Source organism: Nestor notabilis, unplaced genomic scaffold (assembly GCF_000696875.1).
Source record: "Nestor notabilis isolate BGI_N333 unplaced genomic scaffold, ASM69687v1 scaffold17571, whole genome shotgun sequence".
Taxonomy (NCBI): Eukaryota; Metazoa; Chordata; class Aves; order Psittaciformes; family Psittacidae; genus Nestor; species Nestor notabilis.
In genome coordinates this window covers 330-7,928 of record NW_009914407.1, presented here as the reverse complement: position 1 = coordinate 7,928, position 7,599 = coordinate 330, and positions in this window count along the sequence as shown.

The window sequence follows — 7,599 nt, the reverse complement described above, 5'->3', positions numbered from 1 at the left end:
CCCCGCAGCAGCATCCCTGCTGCTAGAGCGAGACCCACGCAGAGGCGAGTTTCAGAGCTGTGCTCTTCACCCTGCTCACTCGGTTCTCCTTCTTTGGGGCCCTCCCTGTTTTTCCTCCCTGCCTCTGGGTGTGCAGTGCAGTTTGATTACGTTCCTTAGATCTGTGATTAGAGCAGGCGCCTGCAAGGCAAAGCTCCAGAGCTCCTGCCCATCCGAGGCTCAGAGCAGCCCACTTAACCCCGTGCTCTTCCAGCAGAAGGGATAGCATTTCCTTCCCTCCCAGGAGAGCCACTGGGAACTGGGATTTGTAAAGCACTCTGAGGTTCTTTAATCCAGAGGATGGAGTGTCATGTGAAAAAAGACCTGTGAAATAATTAACAGACTGTTTGGTGCTGCTCTGTGTTCCCAGCTGCTCCCGGTAATGTCAAGCTTCCCCATCACCCTGCTCCTCTCTGAAGCAGGAGCTACGTCCCCATTCAGAAGCACTTGGGTGTCCCACGACAGCACAAGTAGAGGGAGCAACGTGCTCTTTTCCCCTGTGGAAGCTGCAGCTTTCTGTAGGTTTTTGGGGTGCTGCACCTGATAGAGCTCCTGTGTGATGTGTGATGTGGTTTTACCCCGGGAGCAGCGAGACCCACCCCGGCTGCAGGCTGAGCGGTGGCACGATGCTCTGAGGCCTTTGCTGGGGCTCCTCTCCTTTGTTGTGTACCCATCTCCACGTTACAGGGAGCATTTCTCTAGCAGCTCTTTCCCCACTAGCTGTAGCACCAGAGTATTCCCAGGAGGAGCTGGGGGAAGGGAAGGGATGGATATCAGTTGTGGAAGTGTTGCAGACCCTCTGAACCTTTTTTTTGGCTGGGGGAGCTGCTCCCTCCCCACCAGTGACCCCAATAGCAGAGGGGCTATTGACCCACCGCTGCCTGATTCAGGGTGAAGGTATGCTCTGCGTTGGGGTGGCAGGAAGCAGCCACACTGTCCTCCTCCACCCTCCCAGAGTTACCCTTAAACACTATTGTTCTGAGCAACTAAAGATTAACACGCATAATGGAGGCATGAAAGGGAAGCGACTCCCTTGGTGCCAGGGCACTCCTTGGTTCGCTGCCCTGGCCTTGGACAGGGAAACTGTTCCTCCTCCCTTCTCCTCACCTGAAGGATGTGCAGAGGGGTGTTTGGCACAAGATCTCTCCACAGTCCCGCTCCCAATCATCCTCGGGATGCCAAGGGATTAAATTAGGGGATGTGCTTTATGCTTCCCCGTAGTGTACCTCGGAGGGGACACCGGGGCTTTGCCGCTCACAGCAGGCTGTGGCTGGGGAGGAGGGTGACTCTTGGCCACAGAAGCAGCCGGGCCTGGCGGGGTGAGGGTGCGGAGCCGTTGGCAGATGGCTGCAGATGGGTTCACCGGGGAGCAGGTGTGGGTTTGGGAGCTGCCTTCTAAGAGAGATGTCAGTTTTGAACCCAGGAGGCTGGAGGGGCTGAGCCGCGGCTCCGCGCGCTGGGGAGCTGTGACCTAGTTGTGCTCTGGAAATGCTTTAGTTCTTTATATTTGGGCATTTTGCTTATTTTATCCTCATGTTTAATTTAGTTACAAGAAAGAAGGATCCGAGGGCTGAGCTGCGCTGGGAAGGAGGGCCATGCCTGCGGGCAGGAACGCCCGCCGCAGCTCCTGCGTGCAGGAAGCATCGCTCCAGCCGCCCGTGTCTTCCCTCGGACACGTGCTCACGTGTACCAGCCCAGTGCTGTCTCTCAGGATCTCTTTAATGGGAAACCCAGTGCACTCGTTGCTGCTGCCTGCCTCCAGGGTAGCGAGGGAGGGAGGGAGGAGCGGGATTCAGAGCTTGAACCAGAGAGGCCACGGGAACTGTTTGAACACTGGACTGTAACTGGGCTGCATTCCCTCTGCTACTGGGAGCAGGGAGAGCACAGTGTTCCCGGAGGTTTGGGGATGGTTGTTCTCTCAACCAACACTTGCATTCACACAGTGAGCCCAAGGCAGGGTAATAGGCTGTATCTGCAAAGGGGAAGTTCAGGGGTCTGTGCAATTCCCTTGGGGAGAGCTGCTTGAATTTATTGCATTATCCTTCTTCCTGCTCAAGCTTGTGTTTGGGCTGTGTCTGCAGACGTAGTTCTGATTTAAGTACATCCAATTAGTAGCTGGCTTCTGGCAGGAGCATCCTGCTGGGGTACATGAGCCCTGGAGACGAGGAGCCTCCGGTAGCAGCGGGGCCGGGCTCAGCCGTTCTGCTCCTGATCCGGGATGGACCCAGAGCTCCCTGGTCCTGAGCTCAGGGGCAAAGCAAGGCAAGAACAAAGAGCAGGCAGGTTCTCCCTGTCCTGCTGCCAGCCGGGTGCTCAGGACTGAAACCAAACACTCCAAAACGTGACAACCTGGCAGCAGACAGGGCTTGGAGCAGGAGCTGCTCATGCCCAGAGGTGTGTGAGGGGCGATGGGCAGAGCCATGCAGGGACCTACTGGGGAAGAACTGTGCCTAAGGGGAAGGGAGCTGCTGGACCTGCTGCTTCCTGAAGGAGCATGGAAGGGTTTTCCTTCTGCTGGAGGTCAAAGGGCTCTTTAGGAAGCTCAGAGAAGAGGCCTGGGCTGGCACGGAGCTGGTTTGGGTTGAGTGCAGCTGATGCCACGCTCAGGTGGAGCAGCACAGCTGTGTGCATCACTTCGTTAGCTCTCCACACAATACCGGTCCCATTTGCACATCAAGCTGGTTTGGGCCATCGCTGGGGCTGAGGAAGGCTGGGGACAGCAGGAGTGTTGTGCAGGGCTGTGGCAGTGTGTGACATTGCTCTGTGTGGGTGACTCGTGGTGAGCTGGCTCCGGCTTTGGGCTGGGGGTGTGTGTGTGGCCCTGGGTAGTATCTGGCTGACACATGACTTACGTATGGAGAAAATGAGCTATTGCTACCTGCAGATCAGCCATCGTAGTGTTCCAAGTGCTTCCATCCTGTAATGACATGGCTCACCAGTCTATTAAACTTGCTGGAGAGCTAATATCTTTTATTAGCGCAACTGACCTCATTTAGAAGCTTCCAGTGCACCAGCCAGTGATTATTGCATGCAACAACACGTATGGAGGAGCCCAGGGCAGAGCACAAAGTCTCCTTCTCGTGCTGCATTTCTCTTTCCAGCGTTTGCTGCATCAGCTGCCTCCTCTGCTTCCTGCCCTGCAGCCAGCAAGGAGTTTGCTAAAAAGGACTTCGTGGCTTGAATCATTTGAGATTTCATGTGGACTAACAGGAAGTGAAAACAGAATGAGGACATCTTCCTCCTCTTCCTGCACCTCCACCCTTTCCCCTTTTTCATTCAAGTAGCATGGAAGAATTACAGCAGCCTCGTGAGGTGCTGGGGCTGAAGTGGGAAGCGGGGAGGCTGCTCCGGGATGCACGAGGATGAGTGGCTCAAGGTGGGAGAGCCCAGTGGGTCCCATCTCCCCTGGGGCCTGTCCCTGCACCCCATCTCGCTCCCTCATGCTCTGCTAATGGTGCTGTTCCCCGCAGGGTGGGTTTGGGTAAGGCTGGTGGTGCCGTTGAGGACCAGGAAGAGCTGTTTGCATCACGACTCAGCCCCTGGCTGGGAGGGAAGGTGGCTCCGCGGACACGAGCACAGCGCGTCCCCTCGGCGCAGGTTCCCCTGTGGTTACACAAGGGCAGATTGCACAGAGGCTGTGACGTCTGCGAGCAGCGATGACAAGGTGAAAATTGAGCTCTGTTCCCGGTGCAGGGACCCTGCCGAGGTGCCGGTGCCCGGTGCAGCGAGCAGATAACCATGAAATGAAAGCCAGAGTCCTCCCCTGCCCCCCGAGCGCGCCCCTCGCACAAAGGCTCTGCTGCGGGGCTCAGACACCATCTGTCCGGTGGGGAGAAGCATCAGAGAGACCGTCTTTCCTGGGACTATTCCACTTAATGCCCTTTGGAAAACAATCCCATTCCCAGCAGGTGCTAATCTCTTGAGTGGATCCGGCTCAGCCAATGTGTTCTCTGCTGCGCCTTTGTCCCGCAGCCGCGCCGCTGCCGAGCGTGCCCAATCCCGGCGCTCCCGCGCCTTTGGGAGCCCTCAGCCCCCTTAGTTCTGGGAGAAACACTGACGAAAGATGGATGCAAGTGGATTAGTCACTGGCACCAGCTCCAGCTGGAACACACATGAATGTTTCAGCAGGTTTCTGGGAGGGAGAGCGCAATTCCCAGCTCTCCGTGTCGTGCTGTGCGCAGCGTCTCCCGGGGCAGGGACGGGGGTTAGAGCTGTCACCGTCACCCCTTTCATGTGCTCGGGAAATGCTGAACTCGTGCTGAATGGTGCGGGGTTAGTGCAGGTTCCCTGGAGCTGGTGATGGAACCAGTTTGACAGGAGGCTGCCGCGGAGAGGATTAGGGCTGGAATGTGCGAGTGAGGGGTTGGTTCTGCTTGGAAAAGAGCTGGCTCTGGCCCTTGCCAGGCAGAAACCCCGCAGGTTTGTTGGGCTGAGGCCCCCAGGACAGGCTCCATCCCTGATGGCGAGGGGCTTGGCCAGCCAGGAGGCGAGCAAGGCAGGGATGTGCTTATTCTGTTAACCCTTTAGAGTTTGTGGCTGCATCCCTCAGCATCGCTGATTCCTCTCATTGCAGAGTCCTGGAGCTTGGGCTGGGGCAGCATCCCAGCATCCGCAGCACCCCAGCACTGTTCCCAGGGCAGGAGATGCAGGAGATGCAGCAGGCGGGTGGCATTCCCTGCCATTGTCATGGAGATCAGCAGCTGCTTCCCTGGAGGTCACCATTTGCATAACAGTTAGAGCTGGGTCTCTGGAGCATTTGCACCTGCACTGTGCTGTCCCCAGAGCCCCTTCATGTCCCCATGTCCCCAGAGCCTCTTCCCCTCCCCATTCTGAGCCTGCCCAGGGTTCTGATGGGGACCAAGGCAGGGATGTGGAGAAGCTCCGAGGGCTCTGCTTTGGATGGCAGGTTTCCTTAGGGATGCTCCCGATACTGCAGGCAGTGCTGCGTGATGGTGCAGGCACACTCCTGTCCCTGCTGCCCTCCCTTCAGGCCTGGGCTTCAGACAGGGCTGGGGGTGATGGGGACATGTGTGGATGCAGTGTCAGGTTGAAGGGGGGACCTCTGGGGTGTCCCTTCCACTTCCATAGCACATAGGGACCCACCGAGCTGTGTTTACAGGATCCTAATGGCAGCCTTTGGGAATACTTTTGTTTTCTTTCTTTCCTGAAAGATTTGAGCTGCTTTTCCCCCTGTTGTAGCTCCAGGTTCACATATGCCGGTCCCACGCGGAGAGCTGGCAGCCCGCGGGGCTCGGGGAGCAGGTTGCTGGCTGCGGGGCTTTGTGTGGTCTCTGCTGAGCTGCTGCCTTGCTTTTTCCACGCTTGTGTCACTGCTCAGCACAAAACTGTTCCCAGCATCTCATTAACAAATGTCTGGTCGTCCAGATGACGCTGCTCCTGGCTGGAGAGTGGCGCGAGACCCCTCAGCAGTAACACAGCTGTACTTACAGCACAGGTAGAACAGCAACAGCCTTGTTTTCAAGTGAAACATTGCTTCATGTGCTGGGCTGGGAGGCAGATGCTGCGGCTCACGCTGCTGGCTTGCATGCAACTAGGGAAAGCACTTAACTTCCCGCTCCTCTGTTGATCCGGGTGGGAACGGCGCTGACGTATCCCGCAGGAGGCTCTGCAGAACCAGCTGGGTTTTGATAAAACACCTTGGGCTCCTTGGGTGGGAAAGGCTCTCGTGTGTGCTGAGCTGGTCCCTGTGAGTGTCTGTCTCCGAGACTGTGTATCAGGTGTGGGGAGGCTCTGTAGCTCCTGGGGTCAGGCTCCGTGCTGAAGCTGAGTGCCGCTGGGAAGAGCTTTACAAGGGCCTGTAGGGACAGGACAAGGGGAATGGCTTGAACCTGCCAGAGGGGAGATTGAGATGAGCTCTTGGGCAGAAGCTCTTCCCTGTGAGGGTGCTGAGGCGCTGGCACAGGGTGCCCAGAGAAGCTGTGGCTGCCCCATCCCTGGCAGTGTTCAAGGCCAGGTTGGACACAGGGGCTTGGAGCAACCTGCTCTAGTGGAAGGTGTCCCTGCCCGGGGCAGGGGTTGGAGCTGGAGGAGCTTTAAGGTCCCTTCCAACACAAATCAGTCTGTGATTCTATGAACAGTCCCAGCAGAGCCTGTATCTCCCCTTTCTGCTCTACCACTGGCTCACAAGAGACCAGCCAGGGATTCATTGCAACATCTGCTTCCTTCATGGTTTGGTGTCACTGAATCCTCTTTCCCCAAATGCTGGTGCTTATCTTGAAGGAGGAACCTGCTCTGCTGGCCCTGAATGGGATCCAGCAACTGTTCTCCCCCTGCTCAGCTGGGGAAGCTTGGGCAGTGCTGGTGAATGAAACCAGCTGAACCTCGGGGGGGGCACCCGCGAGGCCAAAACTTTGGGTTTCCCTTCCCCTTTCCAGGCCAGGATGTGAGCACTGGCTCAGACCTCGTGCTCCTTCGAGCACTTCGGGTCAGAGCTCTCCTCAAGACCACAGTGTTGCCGCTGGGCTTCCAAAGCTGCCGCATCCCCCCGCTGTGGGTTGCATCTGGGGGCACTGCAGGTGTCTGGAGAGCCTGTGGCACTGCAGAACCTCCTGCCCAGCTCTGCGGGGTCGTGGGCACTGCTGAGTGTGATCTCCAGGTCCTCTGTCCCCTGCAAGCAGCATCCACAGGGACCTCCTTCCCCAGCGAGGGCTGGTTTAGGCTCCAGCAAACAAACTCTGGGTCCTTCCCCAGAAGCAGAGCGTGGGGCAGCCTTTTGCATAGGCATCTCGCTGCTTCCTCATTGCCTGGCCCTGAGCATCCTCCTCTTGGATGGTGGGGACAGGGATGTGACGGGTGTTCGTGGTGGAACAGCCTGTCCTGTCCTGCCCTGCCCTGTCCTGTCCTGTCCTCTCCGGGCTGGAAGGGGCCCACGGGCGCTGGGAGCAGGCGGCTGGGACACTGCTGTGCTGTTGCTACCACAGTCCTTGTGATCGACTCAGGAATTCCAAATATTTCCTCTCAGATAAAGGTGACTGGGGGAGGCCAGAAATATCCGGACGTGTCTGGGCAAGCCTGAGATCCCAGCACCGATCCCAGCACCAGTCCCAGCACTGGGAGGGCAGGATCAGTGCTGGGAGTCCTGAGCTTCAGGTGCAGGGCCCGGGGCCGTGTGGGAACTGAGCAGGCTGCCTTTCCCCAACCTTCAACCCGCTCCCAGGACGGGAGGGGAGGACGCTGCTGCCTGCTTTCCCACTGCCCCTGCTCTGGGATCGCCATTCCCAAGGGTCACATCTGGGATCGCAGTTGTGCCGGGGCTCCTGAGGCCAGTTCCCTGAGGAAGGGCACTGCTCCCTCCTCCCTGCAGCCCCAGCTGCAGCCCCAGCATCTGCTGCTCCCTTCCTGGGGGAAGGAGAGGGATTTGCATCCCCTCCCTGCCCGCACCGGGCTCCGCTCGTGCTCTCCTCCGCCTGTAGCACCCGATAGCTCCCGCTTCACCGTCCGCATTTATCTCTCGCTCAGCAAACGCTTCCTTTTCTGAGAAGTAAGGCCCCAAAACTCGCTTCTTGGAAGCGCCTTTCCCTGCGCTCGTGGCACATACCA